This window comes from Ambystoma mexicanum, chromosome 8, assembly GCF_040938575.1.
Source record: "Ambystoma mexicanum isolate Mex_15411 chromosome 8, UKY_AmexF1_1, whole genome shotgun sequence".
Lineage (NCBI taxonomy): Eukaryota > Metazoa > Chordata > Amphibia > Caudata > Ambystomatidae > Ambystoma > Ambystoma mexicanum.
Window position 1 is genome coordinate 84880169 of NC_090929.1, and position 21382 is coordinate 84901550.

Consider the following 21382-nt stretch of genomic DNA (forward strand, 5'->3'; position numbering starts at 1 on the left):
ATGACCCCAGCCTTGTCACCCACCGTTGCTACTAATAAACTTTTCACATCACCACCGCAAGGGGTACACCCGCAGTCTGTTTTTCAAATGAACATATCCATTTTTACACTTGCCCATCTGTGCCCAGGGCACATACTGTGACCTACCCATGCCCTTGTGTATCAGAGGCATCTGTAAGCCTACCCCTTTCCCTTCCTTTCTTCTGGCACTTCCCTTTTTCCCCGCTACTGCCATCCGGCCAAACCTCCTTACCCTCTTATCTCACAAACTTTCCACTTTAGGTCCACTTCCACTTATTTCTGGTGCATGTTGCGCTTCCTCCTCACCGTAGTCCTCCAACTCATCCACGGTACTCCACCCATCCTCTCCAGAATCTCCACCTAAGCCTCTGTCGGACCTTGCAGTTCCGTGCCGTGTGCTGACTACTCACCCGCCCTCTTTCTTCTCTATATGCACATCCTTTATTGCCATACTGTCCAGTCTAAACAAAATGTCCACCGCTCTCCACTCGTCTAGACAGCTGGGCTTTGCCTCGCTCTGTGCTGTTCGCAGTCGCGCTAGCTCTGCTTGCGCCGATTCTAGTGCCCCTTCTAATTCCCTCTGCTCTGCACACTCCTGAGGTATAGCAGTTACTGGAGTGGGTATACATGGTTGAGGAGGGGCCGTGGACTGAGTGGATACATAGGTTGGGTTACTGTACCCCGTGGCTGGGAGTGCCGCCAATGGATATAGCCCCTTGTATTCTGTTTGTGTCCCACCCACTTCTGATTGTTTGTCCCCTTCATGTGTGTTCTGTGCGCCTCCCTCATTGGTGTCTTCCACGTCCACAATCATCTTCCAAAAGTCTAAAATTTCCTTTCTTTTCTGCAGTTGTTTACCCTTGTACTTCGCTGCTAGGAATGTAGTCATATGCTCCAGAATTCCCTTATTAGGGGTGCCCTGCTCTGGCCTTGTACATTTACTCTAAGGGGTACTCCCCCTCCCATTGCAGTGATGTATGCACCCTAAAACGTCCCTACGCTTCTAATACACTGGGAATGGTGCAAATGTCGCAACCAAAAATTCACTTTGTCATTCCCTCGTCCCCATCAGCCCACGTTACTCTCCCTCCCCTTCCCTTCACACACATCCACTCTCGCTCTCCACGCACTCAAACTCACTCCATTATTTTTACAACGCCCCTCCTCGGGCCTTCACCCTACACAAGAAAGGTCGCAAAACACTAAAACAATAAGTTAAAATAACAAGCTAAAATTACAACCACTACTATTTCCGAGCCCACTAATAATGTGGGGCTCCTATCTATTTCCTTTTCCTCTGTTACACAATATAAGTGGTACCACCTTCTCCCCTCACTCGGGGAGGCTCCCTACACTCCCGTTTTCCTTTCCATAATGTTCTCCTTAAAAAATCAATAGTCATAAAAGCAAAGAATCACACCCACACCATATAAACAACCTCGTCCTCCACTTGCTCACAACCCACACTCTTTCCCATATACCCCTCCCTACTTGTTATCACTTGCAAGGGTATACTCACATGTGCAGTTCACTCGAACTCCTCCGTCACAGGGTTCCAACACGGGCCTGCACTCTACCCGGTGCCGCACCTGCTTCAAAGAGCAGACATGAGTTCTGTAAAAAGGGCTCCTGCAAACCTCTGGTACAGACACGTCTGGGACTGGTCTCTGCAGTGTTGGGTGTCCTGACCCATGTTTGGACTATTAGGCTACAACATTTGGTGCTGTGGGCTTAGGAAATCCAAGATGGCCGAAAAAGCCCACATGTGCGCCAGAATCTATGAAAACCACGCAGTTGTGCACACTAAAATGGTTGCCTAACTTGCCACCCACCAGTGCGAGCAGGATGGGCCGGGGTGCCATGAGTGAAATGTGTGCCAAAGGAAAAACCGCACTTTAAAATCACCTTTTGTTTCTCTGAATGCCAGCCCAAAATGCCTATTTGCAACACATCCAAAAATCTCACTGAGCACCAGCGGACATCTGGCAGAATAAAGTCTTGTGGGCATACAAAATCTGGAAAGAGGATGAAAAGTTATATTCTGAAGTGACTTGAAGGTTTATAACAAGACTGGCTGAGCTGTGGATTTCAGCAGTTTAAGTAAATTTGGACTGAAAGACACTAAAAATCTAAATGTTTAAAAGAAATGAGTGACCTACTTTTGAGTGTCACATAGGCTGCAATTGTTTAAATGTCATAGTTTTAAACTTAGAATCAGCATTCTAGCTGCATATGTAAAAAATTGTTAGTTATTTGAATGCAGAAAACTGGGGAACAGAAATGACATGTGGCTAAAAACTGGCTTAAAGAGATTCCAATTTTGCCTGGCAACTACCCCCATCAGGAGTGAAACTTGATTCACAAGTAACTTCCCAGGCCTGGCTGTTTCCTGCTGGCCACACTAAGGATATGCCATCTCTCTGATAATTGAATTAAGGGGAGCCCCCACAGAATACAGGAGCTCTGAACAATGCAACCCCCTTCACCCAGGCAGATGGTTTATTGCAGATGTCGTAAAACAGCTTCCTCTTGGCAGAAGCTGGGAGGGGCAGGGTCTCTGAGCTTGGCAGAAACTGGAAAGACTGGTTTCTGTACCATGTGACCTGAAAAGACACACCCCTATAGCCAGAATATGGTTTTAGAAAAAGATGGATCATTCATAGAGCGGACTTGTGAAAATTATTTAAATGATACCATAATTCTTGTGATTTTTCTGCCCACATTTTAAGACGTGTTAGGACCCGGTGGTATGTTCAGGGGGGTTTTAGCGGAAAAGAGGATATTACTCAAAATGTATGCATGTTAAAAATCTGACACTTCATCAATTAATGTCCATACTCCTTGCGCACATGTGTGTAAATTTGGGGTAATGTCCGGTATTGCAAACCAGTTAAAAAGTGCAAAATATTGCCATTTCTGAATGCAAGCTCTCAGGAAGAGCAGATTTGGACAGGGTATACCTCCTGTAATGCATGATGGGTGCATATGATTTTAAAACAATATGTACCTCTGCAAATATGTATTTGGTTCAAATCTAGATTTGTGTGCAAGTTGACAGGAGGAGTGGACTTTCTGCAGGCTGTAAAATGACATCACTCTGACACAACTTAGCTCCCACAATCAGGGGAGAAATGAAAGCTTGGCCAATGATAAGTGGAGAGGGGTAGGGTCTAGTGATGCTGCACACACACCCATTTTAAAAACAGATAAAAGCAGACAGACAGGACAGATAGGGACCTTCAAATCTATTTGCTGCGGGACGCTCTGCCGGGGAAATCCATACTTTACCTCCATCAATCTCTAGAGAAAGCTGTGCAGAAAGATCCAGACTTTAAATCCATCAATCTCCAGAATCCACAGAGAGAGCTGACCCAGATCACTGTGAAGTGCAGAGACCAGACCAGAGTCCAGTCTAAAACCTGACCAGATTCGTGGCGAGGCCCATCTAATTCAAGAATATAGTGTGAGTACCTAGCAAGACTGTGCAGAACCAATCTCTTAGTTAAAATAATATAATTCAATCTATTTTAATCTAAGTAGAACTGCCTCCTAACTATCACCTGTCATTTTCTAGTTGCTAGCTGTCACTTGTCTTTTTGAACTTTAAAATTTCAAATCTGAAAAACGACCTTTATTTAATCGCTCATATCTCCGTGACCGTTTGTCCTAGAGACTTGCAGTAACTTTCATCTGGAAGCTGAGATCCTAGGCTGTCTTAGGACCCCAGAACGATATTGCAAGTCCTTGTAGTTCCTCTGTAATCGCGCCCGGCGCACTCGGAAAAATCTGCCGCGATTTGACATTTTGCCGCGATTTGCAAGTTTCTCCACGTGTAAAAATCTGCTGCTGCTTGCCTTCCGTTAAAGAAAAAATTTGTTTAACCTGCCAATCATTCCTGAATCATGGCAAGAGTGAGCCTGGACTAATATTAACTAGATACCACTCACCCTGAACCTCTAGAGGGAATTAAAAGCATTTTAGCATATTTTTCACTTCATTGCCAGCACATATAAAAGCATTTTGGGCCTGTGTTTCAACTTCTGTAGTCTAAGCTTGCTGGGGTGAACTGAATCACATTTGATTGCATTTCTGAGAACTGTGTGCCTTCCTTCCATTTCCTGGCATTGCATAAAAGGGGGGGGGGGTGAATTGTCCAAGAAAGTGATTACACTGTCTTTTGCTGAAATCCTATCAAGTTATTTTCTGTACTGCATTTCATTCCACATTGCATCCATTTGAAACCATAAAAGTATTGTTGCTATCTTATTCATCCTATAACCACTCATCATTGATTATAAAGAAGTGTGCTAGTGCCAGACTATCCATTATTGATTACTGATCAGATTAAGTGTGATATTCAATTATTAATTTATTCTAAAGTGTGATATATATACCTATTGTTTAAATTATCAAATAAACCTTTTAACTTGCAAAACAGAACTACTTCTTGGCTCAGTGGGGTCAGGAGGATTCCAAGAGAGGGGTGTTATATAGGGGTAGTCATCCAGAACGCATGAACTGGACATAAAGATATATCAATAAGGGTTTCCATTCAGTATCCCAGACTAGGCATTGACTTAGCTGTAGTGTTGAATTGAATCCTCTTACAGCAGGTAGGCACGCCCCTTTGGAGAAGCAGCCTGGAAGCCTCCATCAGTGCAGGGGTCGCTGGGATCACATCAGGGTCACCAAATAAAGGCACGCCAATGTACGCTCAGACTAGAGAAAATACAGCCCGCTAGGGAAATAGGCCCAAGACACTCTTGCAAGGATAACAAGTATTTATTTCTACATAATAGAAGTGCCTAGCAAAGACCTTTGCTGCCCCCAAATGCTCTGTGCTCTGTAGGCACGTGCAGCACATTGTAATCACAAACAATGTCACTGATGACGTAATTATATATGGTACAAGTCTGCCTCATATGAGATGCCAGGCCATTGGTCCATCTTCATATGTCCATCTCTGTCCACGTGGGTGCTGCGGGGCTCATCATCCGAGGTGAATTTGGCGTAGCAATTAATTGTCTACTAACACGAACAATGTTATTGTATCTTCGTAACTGTGCACCGGGCATATACAGGGATGAGCTCTGGGCGTAGGGGGGCTGAGTTCACACTAACTCACATGCTCCACTCTTTCCCCAGACAGATCAGTAACTCCCAAGGTCCTCCACCTTTGTTTTGGGCTATAATTTGCAACCACCCTGCACCTCGCTGCACAAATCACATGACCCACTTGTGAAGGCGCGATAGCCTCGCCTTCTGATCTTAGTGATCGATTGAGGGGTGTAAAAGTTTTATGGTTGGTAGTCTGGATTTTGATGGTCTTGTGGCATTCAGGGGTCTGAGGATAGAATCATTGCAGGGCTGTCTTTCCCGTGTGGGGATCATTGGGAGCAGGAGGGCCATGCCATCTTTCCCATGAGATGATGATGATGCCAGGAGGCGTGCTGCTCCTTTCTCATGACATGCAAGGCGCATTCTTCCCCGTGCATGAGGGCCTGGAGCTTTTTATAACAATCGAGGATTTCATGGACTCTGCGCGCCCTGGCCGAGGTGGGGGGTGATGTTCGTGCTCATGCAAGGGATCTAATAATAACACATATAATGCTGTTCGGCGCGCTCGCGCCTAGATTTTAAGATTGTTGCGGCTCGCCAAGATGACATTCACACCCGCATCTACCATAGAGCTTGTAATGCATGCGGTGAGGTGATTGTGCATTCTCCTCTATGCGTCCCTCTCCTCCCCCCTGTTCTCTGGATGTACTCTCTTAGCATTTATTTTATCATTCGGTATCGCCTAGCGGGGGTAGGAAGACCCTCTCTCCTTCCCAACACCAGCCATAACCCCTTTGGTGAGGACACTGAAGAAGGCATTTGCACACTGCAACATGGCACTCAAGAGCGTTAAATCTTGCTACGAATTGTCCGAGTTTGAGATCGGTAAGGATGACTAAAACCCAGACCAGGCCTTGAAGTTCCTACCTTACTGTGAGTCTACACCCTCAGTGCAAGGACAGAGAGTTCATCATGGCGGCTCTCAACACACAGAGTGACGTTCCATCCACTGTGCGCTGCAATCAGGAAGCAATTTCTGTGCTTTCCAGCTAAATGCACACTAAAGACACTCATCTATCAGCAGAAACCGCTGTAAGTAGGTTTTACTGCATTTTAAATTTGTACACAATAAATAGAATTGGCATGAGCCATATTATACGAGTTTTGGCATAACGACATGTGTGAATCATATGCCATGCGTTTGGCATATACATATTCGGAACTCAAAATGTGCACTCAGTACTTGCTATTGGCGAGTGATAATTGACTCCTCTTGTGTAAGAAATGGAGTGCTATGTCTCATGAAATGTGGGGGTGGCAAGTGACTTTTTATAGCTGGCTAGCAGCTTCTAACTTGAAATTCTTACCCCTGCTTATTGAACAACCTCTCTACCGTATGTGATCAAATATTCTCACAGTCTACACAAACACACACACAGAAACTAATGGAAAACAGGTTGTGTCTAGCCGAGACTGACACACTGGCTGGAGGCTGCTGCTTTGGGGACGTTGAGGGCCAGATACATCTTTAAGGGAGCATCCTGCCATGAGACAAAGCACACACTCAGCAGTGTGCTCTTCTGTACCTCGAATATTGATAGACCTACACATAATGCAGTAATGACCAAGGAAGAAAACTGTATCTGTACTGTCACAGAAGCAGGTCTTCAACCTAAAATGGCCTGTGAAGTTGCCTGTCTTTCACCAGTCAATAATGCCTGGTACTCACTAGCAAAGATACCTTAAAAAGTTTGAACAAAGTTGTAGCCTTCCAGTGATGATCAAAGGAGTCCCTGATCCATTTACACGAATATCAGCAATGGCGTCCGCACCCAAGGCAGTCGAATCGATCTGTCACAGGAAGTACGTCATGAGTTATGGACCTCTTCAAAAGTTGGTGCCGTAAAAATGCAGCAGTAATAGTGTAATGAGCTGAGGGTGAATGCGCTGACTTCCACCCTTTTTTGGCATAATTACTGGGGCGCAATTACTGCTGCAGTAATTGCATCAAAAATGCCCCTTTGCGTCCTATGGGGACTTACACCACTCCCGCCACTTGTGATCCGGCGGTAAGACCTCTGGGCCAGGTGACAGTAACAGTAATTGCATTGGGGGCAGTATTCTGGCAGATTTACCACCGGGATACCACCCAACTCCTGATGAGGCCCATTGTCATATAGTGCATGTCCTGTCCTGGTTCTGCCCATACCTCCAGCACGTCCGCAATTCTTTTGTACATACGCAGATCCTTTGTCAACAAACAAGAACCATGAGCGTGTCAACGCGGCGTCATGGTGTGCTGCCCCGGGTGCCATGTCAAGTCACCCTGCAGTATGCGCAGTCATGTAAAGCACTACCAAGCATTACGCCACTGATGAAGCTGCAAACCAATACGCAAACAAATCCATAGAAATCAGGTCTCATTCGCCATTCATGGCGCTTAAGCAACTCTTGAGACAACACTCACATCTCTTCTGAACATGCATGGCAGAGCTGTCTGCGAGGTCCCTTTGGCTGCGCCGGCACCCCTGCGGGAAATGGTCAGGAGCGTCTAGGTGAACCCCATACTTATCTCAAAGTTCTGATGTCAACCGCCTACACACATGCATATATATTTTAAACAAACATATTGATAACATTTACCCAATTAAATTCTCACAACAGTTTCCTCTGCTCTATGTGAGACTGTCATGGTCTTTTTCTTGGTTCTATGTTGTTACATCGCCAGTTATTTTTTTTGATGAGTTATTGCCGGAATTTCTTTTCTCAAACAAACTCAGCACATTTTTTTTCATATTGGGGTGGTCCCCCCCACAGATCCCCCTCTTCTATTATTTACTCACTATTCGCAACCCTTCCTACCCTTTTTATCCCCTTGCCCCCAACCCGCTATATTTTTCGATTCGTTTTTTGATAGAAAACCTTTCAGCAAAAAGCTCATCTAAAAATATACTGGTGATGTAACCACCTCGTGGCCATGTTCTCAGGGGTGTGTGAAAGTAACAGAGGTATTTTCCTGGGGCAATGTGAAAGAGGGAAACTGGCATGGCACTTGGGAAACTGGCTTGCTCATTTTTGGGTCAGTGCAGAAGTGAAATGGATAAATCCTTGGACTCGTGATGCGGCCGATTTGCTTAACTGGGGAAATCTGAAGCAGTCACGTCTCTGTAAAAACTGGTGTGACATTTTTCTGGGGACAATGTTAAAATGGCATGGCAAATTTCCAAGGGCAATGTCAAACTGGCATGTTAATCCCACGAGGGCAAAGATGTGGCATGCCAATGTGCTCAAATGGGCCAGAACCTAGAGGTTCTGGTTTTGTCCCTTCTCTCTTAGGGGGTAGGTTTTTTTTGCAAGTGTTATTTGGGTGCAGGGGGCCACCAACATTAGCGCTTGTGTGTTGTTGGGTTCCATGCGTGCAATTTTCAACTTTTCCAAGGCAGAGTGCAAAAGTAAAGAGCAAAACCAGGCGAGATCAGCATTACTTGTTAAGTGTATGCTCCGTCTTGTAAAGAACAGTAAATGCACACTGCAAATCACGCTTTGCTGGTGGCATTTACCAGTGCATTCCTGGAAAAGCTGCTTGATTTTATCGGGTGCTGGATGCGGATTCCTTAGAAAGCCATTTGGGAAACGACTGCATGAAAATCTCAAGCAGGCCTAAAAAATATATATTTTCAATCGGGAGGAGGAAAGCATGGCAGAGACGTGAACTCCCTTATTTACCCCTTTGAAAATCAATGAAAATGGGGCAGAGAGGTGATGAAGTATCAACACCTTCATTTTACGGCTTCTTTTCCCACTCTGCCTCTTTTAAAATGGCCTCTTAGTCTGAAGAAAATGGCGTCCACTTTCTAATTTCACTCTGTTAATTCTGGCTGTTTGCAGAATGCGTGAATACGTTCCAGACCCATAATGGAGTGCAGTGAGAAATGACAGTGACCGAGAGATCAGGAACCTACCGACGAGCTAAATGGCAGAATCTTTTCCGGGGTCGGGTGAAACTGGCATGAACATTTTCTGGGATCAGAAATTGCCTGACATTTCCCCAGAAACTGCTACAAGAGTTTCAACACTGTGAAACCGACATGGTGATTTTCTGGGAGCAATGCATAAGCAATGCAATGGCATAACAATGTGCTTACCTGAGGAAACGTGTTGGCATGGCACTGTAAAACTGGCATTACAATTTTCTTGGAGGTAAAGTAGAACTTGCCCAAGAATGTACTTTGTTGAAACATTTATTTTAATGCAAGCCTGGTAACTGCGTATTTATTATTAATCAGTAATGTATTAAAGTTGCAGATTAAGACCACTTTCAATATTACAAGAAATAGACTGTGACATACCTAGCAATATATCACACAGTCATTGAACAGCTAAAACACATCATAACATAACATTAATCAGCAATAACCAGCAATGGCTGAGTATTTATGCCAGACCCGACATTGATAGCGCAACATGTTTGGGATAAAGTGTACTTGTAATGGAAAATAATTCTTGTTCACTGGAGAACATTCAGAAAACCTGTACTTTTGTGTTTTTGCTCTTAGGATTTCAAACATTAACACCTCATAACGCTGTGTTGTTCGATTACCTCCTGAGATTTCTTTGCTAAGCGCATGGGGTTTTCCTGCCTCTTCACTTTATGAATAAGACTTTGGGGCCGATTCTGAGGTACGTGGTAGGAAAGTGTTCTTCCATGAAGGAGGAACACTTTCTTTACAAACACTATATTCTGATAAAGAAAGAATGTGGCGCAGGGACATGTAAGCTTTTGACTTTTGGGTGTGCCTGATTTATAACTTGACAACCGCCCTAGCAACCGTCAGGAATGCAGGGCAACCATAGCAACCATCAGGAATGCAGGGCAACCCAAGCAACCATCAGGAGTACAGGAAAACCATAGAAACCATCAGGAATGCAGGGCAACCCTAGCAACCACCATGAAATGCTGGGAAACCCTAGCAACCATCGGGAATACAGGGAAACCATAGTAACCATCAGGAATGCAGGGCAACCCTAGCAACCATCATGGATTGCTGGGCAACCCTATCAACCATCGGGGATACAGGGAAACCATAAAAACCATCAGGAATGCCGGGAAACCCTAGCAACCACCATGGAATGCTGGGCAACCCTAGCAACCATCGGGAATACAGGGAAACCATAGTAACCATCAGGAATGCAGGGAAACCCTAGCAACCACCATGGAATGCTGGGCAACCCTAGCAACCATCGGGAATACAGGGAAACCATAGAAACCATCAGGAATGCAGGGAAACCCTAGCAACCACCATGGAATGCTGGGCAACCCTAGCAACCATCATGGAATGCAGGGCAACCCTAGCAACCATCGGGAATACAGGGAAACCATAGAAACCATCAGGAATGCAGGGCAACCCTAGCAACCATCGGGAATACAGGGAAACCATAGAAACCATCAGGAATGCAGGGCAATCCTAGCAACCACCATGGAATGCTGGGCAACCCTAGCAACCATCGGGAATACAGGGAAACCATAGTAACCATCAGGAATGCAGGGCAACCCTAGCAACCATCATGGAATGCAGGGCAACCACATGGAGGGGATTCTCCTCCCAGCAGCACTGGTTTCACACATCAAAACAAGGAGTTCAAATACGGGAACCCTTGGGTGCCGTCAAACTCTGCTGCACACTTTTTCCCTTTATAAATATAGCATTTCTTAGACTGCAGCACCACTTTTCTAGTTTCATTAAAGTTTTAGAAAACTTTCTTTTAATTAGAATAATGGCAGTATTTTAAGAAATGCTCGCAATGCCAGCGTGGCACATATTTCCACCACAACCACAGATTTTAGCAGCTTTTTCTGCTGGAAAATACATCTCCCTCCAATGCTTCCATTTACTTCAGAATGGTGGTGCTGTAGGGGAGAATGTGGCATTTCCACACTCTTCAGAATGGTGGTGCTGGAAGCTGGAGGGGAGAATGTGGCATTTCCACACTCTTCAGAATGGTGGTGCTGGAAACTGGAGGGGAGAATGTGGCATTTCCACACTCTTCAGAATGGTGGTGCTGGAAGCTGGAGGGTAGAATGTGGCATTTCCACACTCTTCAGAATGGTGGTGCTGGAAGCTGGAGGGGAGAATGTGGCATTTCCACACTCTTCAGAATGGTGGTGCTGGATGCTGGAGGGGAGAATGTGGCATTTCCACACTCTTCAGAATGGTGGTGCTGGAAGCTGGAGGGGAAAATGTGGCATTTCCACACTTCTCAGAATGGTGGTGCTGGAAACTGGAGGGGAGAATGTGGCATTTCCACACTCTTCAGAATGGTGGTGCTGGAAACTGGAGAGGAGAATGTGGCATTTCCACACTCTTCAGAATGGTGTTGCTGGAAGCTGGAGGGGAGAATGTGGCATTTCCACACTCTTCAGAATGGTGGTGCTGGATGCTGGAGGGGAGAATGTGGCATTTCCACACTCTTCAGAATGGTGGTGCTGGAAGCTGGAGGGGAGAATGTCGCATTTCCACACTCTTCAGAATGGTGGTGCTGGAAACTGGAGGGGAGAATGTGGCATTTCCACACTCTTCAGAATGGTGGTGCTGGAAGTTGGAGGGGAGAATGTGGCATTTCCACACTCTTCCGAAAGGTGCTGCTGGAAACTGGAGGGGAGAATGTGGCATTTCCACACTCTTCAGAATGGTGGTGCTGGAAACTGGAGGGGAGAATGTCGCATTTCCACACTCTTCAGAATGGTGGTGCTGGAAGCTGGAGGGGAGAATGTCGCATTTCCACACTCTTCAGAATGGTGGTGCTGGAAGCTGGAGGGGAGAATGTCGCATTTCCACACTCTTCAGAATGGTGGTGCTGGAAACTGGAGGGGAGAATGTCGCATTTCCACACTCTTTTTATCATGAGATCAGAATGTGGCCCCAGATCATTTTAAAGATGACGAAAATCGTTTTGGAGCCTTCGATCTCAGCCCTTTGCTCCAACGACAATGGGCGCGAGCTGGAAATGTTCAGGTGGCCCAGATTAACCCAGATTCAGATTTCCAAATAATATGAAGATCTAGGGACGGCGTGGGCTTCCTACAAGGCGGGGCTGCAGGTACCTGATGCGCCTAGAGACCCAAGAGAAACCTCACTGATGATGACCCCAATGAGGACATGTCTGGGATTGCTTCCAGTCTCAAGTAGTTTGGGCTGGACTGCCACTTTTGGGGAGCTACCAAGCTCATTAACATATGGTCTTTCTTTTTTCTGCAATGCGATGTAATGGAAGGCTGCCCATATTAACTGCCAGTGGTTATGATTAATGCAACGCGTTTTCCATCCATTACTCTTCAGTGCTGATGCCCGTGGTAACAGGCAGAGCTCCTGTTACAATAAAAACAATTTCCAGTGTATGAAACCACATTTGAAACAAGTGCATTGCTACATCTGAGAGTGTGAAAGACACTTAGACAAAATCTTAAATGCCTTAAGTATCAGGTATCAACTGGGAGACGGTGGGGTAGGGGGTGATATGTGCACTTTTATACTTTAATGGCAGCCGCGGTGTTTCATGAATTTTGTTCTCCACCGACGGGTGGAGACTTTGCCGGGCCAGGGGGGGGCTTATTGCTGGTAGCATCTCAACAGGTTTACCGGGATGCTAATAGTTATTTTCTTTTTACGTTGAGAAACTGCACGGTTGCTGTTTCTCAACTTAAAAAAAAGACTACAAACCAAGATGGCCACCGTGGATTAGGGAGAAAGTAGCTACACGTAGTCCCTTCTCCCTTTTGATGTGGTCATTTCTCTGGACCGAGATGCGTTGGGAACACCACCGGTAATGGACAAGTGAGCACAATTTAAATGGAGTACTGGTGGTGGTTGGTGATGGATCTAGACATTTTGGTTGTGTGTGTGGGGAGGAAGGGATGGAGAGCGGAGGGCCGGGGGCGCACAGACCTTCATTCCCAGCAGGAAAGATGGCTGCCTCCCGCTCTCGAGGTGTCTTCTTGAAGCGGGGGCTATACCATGAGGTAAAGACCCCGTTCCAAGCCTCCTGGTTGCCAGGGAGGCTGCCACACCCCTCCCCACCCATCCCCCACGCTGTGCGCTTGTAATAAACCACACCTGGAACTACAGGTCTCAGACACTAGAGAGAGAGTCCTAAAGACCAGGCTGCCAAACAACAAACACTACACATGGATGAGTGGCCAAAAGAGGCTGACGCTGGCATAATGTATGTGTCTCTCTATAATCCTGAGCAGGTGTGTACTGTCTGCACAAAGCTTTACTGCGTTGATGCCCTCTGATGAGAGTGAAACACTTTAAATGCTCTCTCCAACATGGAAGGCTGCCCAGTGTTCCATTTCCTCTTTCCCATAATGTAGGCAACATAACCTGCTTCTGAGCCTTTTGCTTCAGTGTTTGCAGATTTAAAAAATCTGTAATTGGGGTCGAGTGTTGGTTTTCTATTGGCGATCGTGGTCAGCTTGTGACTGGTAGAAGACAGAGTTGTTTTCATGTGTCCCTTTTTTTGTTGTTGTTGCAGGTTCAATATCTTTCCCTGCAGCCTGTCGAACCCACAGAGGAATATGCAAGGCACAGGGAAATACAATAAAACTACAGTCTAGTTCACAACGTACAGGTTGAAGGAAGTCGATTGAGGACAGCGCATCAGCGCATCAGGGTATCAGCGCATCAGCGTATCAGCGCATCAGCACATCAGGGTATCAGCGCATCAGGGTATCAGCGGATCAGCGCATCAGGGTATCAGCACATCAGGGTATCAGCAGATCAGTGCATCAGCGGATCTGCGCATCAGCAGATCAGCGCATCAGGCTATCAGCAGATCAGCGTATGAGTGAATGGAAGCGGGGCTTCAATCTGTCCTCATCCTACGTCTTGGTAAACCTAGGCACCCCAGGAGCCCGGCTGTACTTGTTCCTACCCTTGACCTCAGGCTCACATAGATAAGTTCATTAATTCTTCTGGGACCTGATCATTTGAACACACAGCCATCATCCTCCATTCTTCTGCCAGAAAGGCCCCTCTCACTCGCTGCCCGAGATCCCCACTGCACTGCTGGTATCTTACTTCCTGCCTGCCATCTACCGGCATAGCCAGACTGTTGTATTGTTTGCGGTCGGAAAATGTCCTTTACGTAGCTGGATTCATGTATCTTGCTGGCAGATAAGAGATAACCGCATTGGTCCAGCAGATTAGTGTCCCTGCCGCCGTAGACGTAGGACTCAAGCGCTTAGACTGGCCACAGTCCTTCACTGCCCGTCTCAGTGAGAATCTGCTCACAGCTCAGTTCTCTGATCATGTACAAAGGCCAGAAGGAACCACCCTCATCCCCTCACCTATCCCCTCTCCCACCCCTGTAAATTCACTTCCAAATCCCGCAGCTCCCAAGAATCCACCAAGAAACCGCAAAGCCAGTAGACTCAGGACAGAGGAAAGGAGAAGGAGGCGATGGAAGCCACCTTCCCAACACCCCTCAGATCAGAAAACCAGAAACCCTGGAGGCAAGCCACACCTCCAAAGACCGCTACTGGCCTTCATAGCCAGCAACCTCCCAAAGCAGTGACCCGAACCGAGTTACTTTTACCAGCCCAGCAAACCCCACATAGAAACAGTATGCAGAGAAGCAGGACACAACCTTATCCCAGAAACCGCAGACACAACCACTCCACCAACCAACCAACCACAAGAGCCTCAGATTACTACACCTTTCGCCACAAGCCAATCAGCAACAGTGGTAACCAGCCACAAGGATGCAAGGGAGATGAGCCTGGCCCCAAAAAGAACCTACTTATGAAAGCATCAACCAGGCGGTCTGGGGAACTACTGAAAACACAGACGAATGCCCATACCACAATCCGGACAGCGTCAAAACCCACAATTAAATGGTGGGTACCAGATGCCTCTTGATCATCCCTCAGTCACCAAACGCGGCTCCCATATGTTTCGACCTCCTCTCTGAGGTCCGAAAAAATTATTCTACTTTGTGGCAATTCATTTTGACAGAATAACTTTGTGGTTTTTCTTTTTCATTTTACTTTTTATTTTTAATGGGGTGATCCCCCCGCATTCCCTTTCACCCTCTCACGGCTGCCATCTGCATTCCCACCCCCGATACGCCTTACCCCTCAATACATATGTATATGTTTACTCCCCAGCGAAGTTATTTTGTCAAAGTAAATTACCACAAAGTAGTTCACTTCAATAAAACGGTACAATGTCTTTTCATCGCTGGGACGTATTTTCGCGGGTTTTTTATACCATGAATTTTTTTACGAAAAAACCCATCTCATTTTTTTTAGGAGGGTTAGAAAATTATATATATGGGATGTGGGCGTTTTGGGAATAGATAAAAACAGAAAGGTAATAGGGGGTTGGGGGAACACCCCCAAAAATAAATGTAAAAAAATGTCAATGGGTTTTTTCTTTAAAAAATTTGCAGTAAAATAAACCGCAAAAACACATCCCGTGTTGAAATGACATGGAACCAATATTTTTTATTTTTATTAAGTGCTCACACAGCCCGCAGGCATCGAGGCGCTGTTACAGGAATAGTTTGTTTTTCTTAGTTGGTAATTGTGTTTTTTTTTTGTTTTAGTTACATATTTATAACGCGCTTAAACACCCAGAGGTTTCTAAGCGCGGACCCGGGGATCGAACCTGTTGTTGCTTCATGTCGTCTTGCTTCCAAAACGCGCACGCTGCCGCTGAGCTATCCTCCCGGGACGATATACGAAATAGACCGGCTCTGCGATGATCAATCACCAGTTATTGACAAACGCATCGTTCCACACTATGCGGGCAAATGAGCAGATTGTGCCAACAGAGGAAGAGGTGGGAGAGCCAATCACTTGTCCAAATCTGCTGAATGTCTGATACCTCATCATTAAGCTTCCTCTTCCTCGTTAAAGCACCATCCTACAGCCCAACCTCCGCCAACAAGCTTGCAGATGTGGTTATCAACCTATCTGTGGATTGACAACACCTCACATTACTCAGAGACTCCAACATCTGGCTTGAACCAGAAGACAATCTATCGTGAGGTCCCTCACAGCAAACCGTGACGCATTGCATCTCAAATTGATGGTCACGGGCTCCACCAGCATAACTGGTCACACACTGGGTTTGGTCTCCAGTTCCCCTTCCCTGGGAAGATCCTCTACCCGTCCCGGTCACAATTTGTACAGTGGCGCCGCCAAAGGACCCACCACCCTGACCAGATCTTGGAAAGACATATGACTTCACACTCGAATGGAGGGACTTGCAGCAAACAAACTCCTCATTACAGTGGCTCCATCAAGTAGATCACTGGATCAGCAACTTCACCAACCTCATAGATGGATTTACTCCAGCTGGGACAGCATCGCAGCGAAAAAGCCATTCAAAAGCTCCCAGAAGAAGACATTTGCTAAATGATTCACTCTCGAATTAAACTGAAAGAAAAGAAGGAAATCGGAAATTGTAGAACAGGGTTGTCAAACTCCGGGCCTCGAGGGCCAGAATCCTGGCGGGTTTTCGGGATATCCCTCATTAATATTCATAAGGGAAAATGTGCATATATCTAGAATCATTGTATGTAAATATGGCTCATGAATATTAATGAGGGATATCCTGAAAACCTGGCATGGATCCGAGCCCTCGATGCCTAGAGTTGGACAACCCAATTGTAGAACATCTAGAGGAAAAGCAATTTATAAGTAGACAAGCTTGCCTACCACCACCAGCAGCCATTTCTATGGAGCCGAAATCATCAAAGCTGAGAAAGCGTGCTATTGAGTAGGCATAGAACCGTTACAACACAGCCAATGGAAAACGTTTCACGTCCTCCAAGAATTAAAAGATCTGGCAACCTCTAACACCCCAACATTGACTCTAGAACTCTGCAACCAAATTGCCATTGACTTCAGCAAAAAGGGTTTCCAAACCCAAGAGCCCCTGCAGAGTAAAGGAAAGGACCCCCACCACACCTCCCAACCAAGGAACCAACCACATCTGCTCCAACCTCTCCCTCTCTAATATTTTTCAACCTCTTCACTATCAGGAACTGCACTCTGCAATCGAATCATAACGCCCAGCTGGATCTCCATAAGACCCGTACCCCCCACCCTGCAGCGCATACAGAATTCTCATTAATCAGCCAGAACTGATGCCTGTTCTTTGCATTGTTTTCCAATGGCATGATCGCTACTGCAAGTGTCTCACTGCATCAGCTTCAAAAAGCCCACAGCTGAACCAAATGACCGAGCATGCTACCTCCCCATATCAGACACTCCTTTCATTCATATACCATCAGCTCTGTGATTTAGTTGAGATGGACCACCTACTTCCCGAAGCCCTACATGGTTTCAGGCTGAGGATTAGGACAGCATCCGTCCTCTGCTTAACCCCAAGATGCTAAAGAATAACGTGGCTGGCACTTCAGGGAGTGCACTCATCCTACTGGACATTTGGGCAGCCTTTGACACCATCTGCCATGAGGTTCTTCTCATGAGCCTGCGAGACACTGACATCAGAGGAGTGGTGCCACGCTGGATCACTTCCTTCCTCACTGATAGGGAACCAAAACCACCATCATGGTTCCCTACAGATCCCAGACGCAGCTTCTGAGCTGTAGAGGACCCCAGGGGTCTACCCTTCACCCTCAGCTACTCAGCACTTACGGGACTCCCCTGCTGGTGCTCCCTAGTCAGGCTGGTGTCACCAGCTACGACTTCGCAGACGACACACAAACAATCAACAAATTAAAGGACAAACTCTCAGCAGAGTCACCAGACCTAAAAACCTGGCTGGCAGGGGTGGACTGGCCCATAGGGAACTCTGGAGATTTCCCGATGGGCCTCTGCACCCTAGGCCTCTTTTGTGTGGTATTTCCAAATTGTCTCATAGGAAAAGCATTGGGTTGCTGAAAATGTGTAAATTGGGGCCACTTTGAAAATGATTTCCAGTGCCTCTTTTAGTTCATAGTTCACCCCTGGCTGATGGATGAACATGGCCATACCTAAACAGAACACATGATTTGTGAAATAGCCCCGTGAAACACCACCTCAAACCCTTGGCCTGATGAGATGGGGCCATGCCCTGTACCATCCACATCGGTAGATAGCCTCAGAATAACAGTGGAGCGCAGCCTCACACTTGTGCCACTAGTGGGCGATATTGCCGGAAGCTGTTTCTTCCAACTTTGCACTCTACCACACATCATGTCTGATCTGTCCTCTACCCGCAAGCCCATAATATCATTACTTGTACAGAGACTGGACTATGCAAACAGGCAATTTTTTGACTCCAGGTATCCCTCATGGAATTAGGTATTAGTTCTCTCACTGGCTACCATTCTCTGGAAATCACTGCCTCAGCAATTTCACATGGAAGAGGACCACCAGGCTTTCAGGAAACTGACTAAATGAGTTCAATTACCTGAACGGTTTAGACAGGAAGGCACCAAAGTTAACACAACGCGAAGCCACTTGTCCCAGGCAGGGATCAGGATCTAAAACCACCGATCAAAGGCACTCCACAAGGGATTCTGTCTGTAGTACCTCTGGTTTAGGAACCCATAATCCCACTGGAACTTGATTTTTTTTTTTTTGCATTTTTAAAGCACTCACACAGCCCGGGGGCATCGAGGCGCTGTTACAGGAATATGTCTTAGTTGCGTTTTTACAACGCACTTAACACCCAGAGGTTTGTGAGCTCGGACCCGGGGATCGAACCTCTGCTGCTTCGTGTTGTCTTGTTTCCAAGGCAAGCACGTTGCCGCTGAGCTATCCTCCTGTGATAGCTGATAGTGAGGCACTATAACCCCCAGTCCGAAGCTGCGGAAGGAGAGTGCTGTGCTCTACACCCCCTCTAGAGATCACAAAATCACGCCTTCTGTATCCGAAAGCTCATCTCCTCGACTAGGACTTTGCAACCCAGTAAGGGCTCCACCCTTGCATCTGAGGAAGGGCCCTGGACCCTCACCCTCTTCCCTCACTTCTAAAAGCTCTGATTTGGCACCACACTCCTTCCTTGTTGGGCGGTGCACCAGGTCTTGCCAACTAAACACAGATTCCAATCCTAACTGCCTGCTGGAAACACCCACACAACAGCCAATGTAACCTCCCCCCGCCCCCAATCCTGCCTTAGGGCTCCAGCATCCTTTTACCCCCCCCCCAACATAGAGCATCCCTACCGCCGCACAGGTGACAGGGCTTCCAACCTGCACACATGAAGGCCGCCATTATAGCCAGAGTGGAAGGCCACATGACAACTTTACCTTACCTGACCTTACGCCATCAACGCCTACTGACTCCACGTTCTCTAGGGTTTCAGGCTTTTGGCCGTCACCTCCCTTGGCCTTCAACTTCCCATGGCCTCATTCTAGGCCACACAATGGTTGACAGACCCCACTCACCACCCTTGGATGTTCGCAGCCATTGGTCAGGCCATGCTTTATAGTGCATACCCCTCGTGCCATGGGCCATGGGCTGGCCTCTTCTTGATGTGCAGAGGAGACCCCCCACTTCCTGGATTCCACTTAAGGCATGGCAGGGAGCACTTGCCCTGTCGGGTTTGGCTGGCTGGTGGCAGAGTTACCAGTTTCCCAACCGTTGTCACGTAGAGAAAGAGAACGGTGGTGATCAATTCTCCAAGTACTCATCCCAAAATCGGCCCTGCTTTGTGCGTGCAAAAGGCCCCACACTGTGTGGAATGCTGTGAGTGCACGCTCCGCGGGGGAGGGGGGAGAGACAGGGCTTTCATGCAAGTATCCCCCTGAGAGCAGGGGAGGTGCACAGCGGGACTTGCATTCTCTGGCTGCCAAAGCACACCGCTTCCCCAAATCTGACAGCACTTTGCCCCCCAGTGCAGAACAAATGGCGCTGAATGACCCGGCGCGTTGGTAGGTCGGGAAACGATCCGGGGCTAGGCTAATATCGGGACTCGGGGCTAGCTAGCCTTTTGGTTGTAGCTGCTGAGCTTCTGTCCGGGGCAATAACCAAAAGACACGGGACTATAGCCCCTCCAGACCCCCCCTCCCCTCTGCAACGCCTCCGCAAATGATTGTGGCTGTGGCTGGACATGCCGCTACAATACGTACACAAAAGCCACATCTATTGGCCACATCAGCACTCGCTCTTTCACAACATTTATTTATTTAATTGCTTTTTTTTTATAACGCACGTAATACCTGAGTTCGGTTTCTAGGCTGAGTAGTGTGGGTTCACTTTGCTGCTCTTACCAGATCCCTACCTAAATAATAAATTACAGACAATTTATGTGTATAGAAAAATTGTAGGCCGTAGGCATTTTATTTTCTTACAGAAAATCCAACATAACAAATAATTACATAGACATATGCTTTTGGGCACATTGTGTCCAGTTCCGAAGCAGCCCAAGGCTCCTTCTGAGTCCTTGTTATCCCTGAGCCTTCGTTCCTGGGCACATGCCGCCTACGACGTTTCTTGGACCGTGTACCGAAAGAGTACTCAGCGAACTTCTCTACTGCCTGCTCCTTCTTCCCCTGGACCGTGTACCGAAAGAGTACTCGGCGTTCTTACTTCCGCTTTTGCTCCCTCTTTTTGTACCGTGTACCGAAGGAGTACTCGGCGTCCTGGCTCCTGCCTGCACACCCCCACCTCTTCCGTTTCTCTTGTAGGGTGGGTTGGGTGGCAACGTTTTTTCTTTCCCTTCTCCAGGTACCAAGAGCCTACCCGAGAGAGGTGAGCTCTTACCTGGTTTGTGCCGCCTCTCCTTTTCCCAGGCTTACTTATACCCCCCCGGCCTTTTGTTCCTTCCTGGGGGTGGCCGGGTTACCCCTTGACCTCTTGTTGTTATATTTCGCACCTTCCCAGGTGCCGTTTCCTGCCCTTCCTGGGCCTTTGTTTCTTGTGGCGCCATTCGGACGCCCCTCCCTACGCTTTCGCGCCTTTTTCCCCCCACCCCGCGCCTAAACTCCCAGACCCTCTTTCGTCCCGCATTTCATGCGGCCCGGGCCTGGGTCATAGGCTGAGTAGTGTGGGTTCACTTTGCTGCTCTTACCAGATCCCTACCTAAATAATAAATTACAGACAACTTATGTGTATGGAAAAATTGTAGGCCGTAGGCATTTTATTTTCTTACAGAAAATCCAACATAACAAATAATTACATAGACATATGCTTTTGGGCACATTGTGTCCAGTTCCGAAGCAGCCCAAGGCTCCTTCTGAGTCCTTGTTATCCCTGAGCCTTCGTTCCTGGGCACATGCCGCCTACGACGTTTCTTGGACCGTGTACCGAAAGAGTACTCAGCGAACTTCTCTACTGCCTGCTCCTT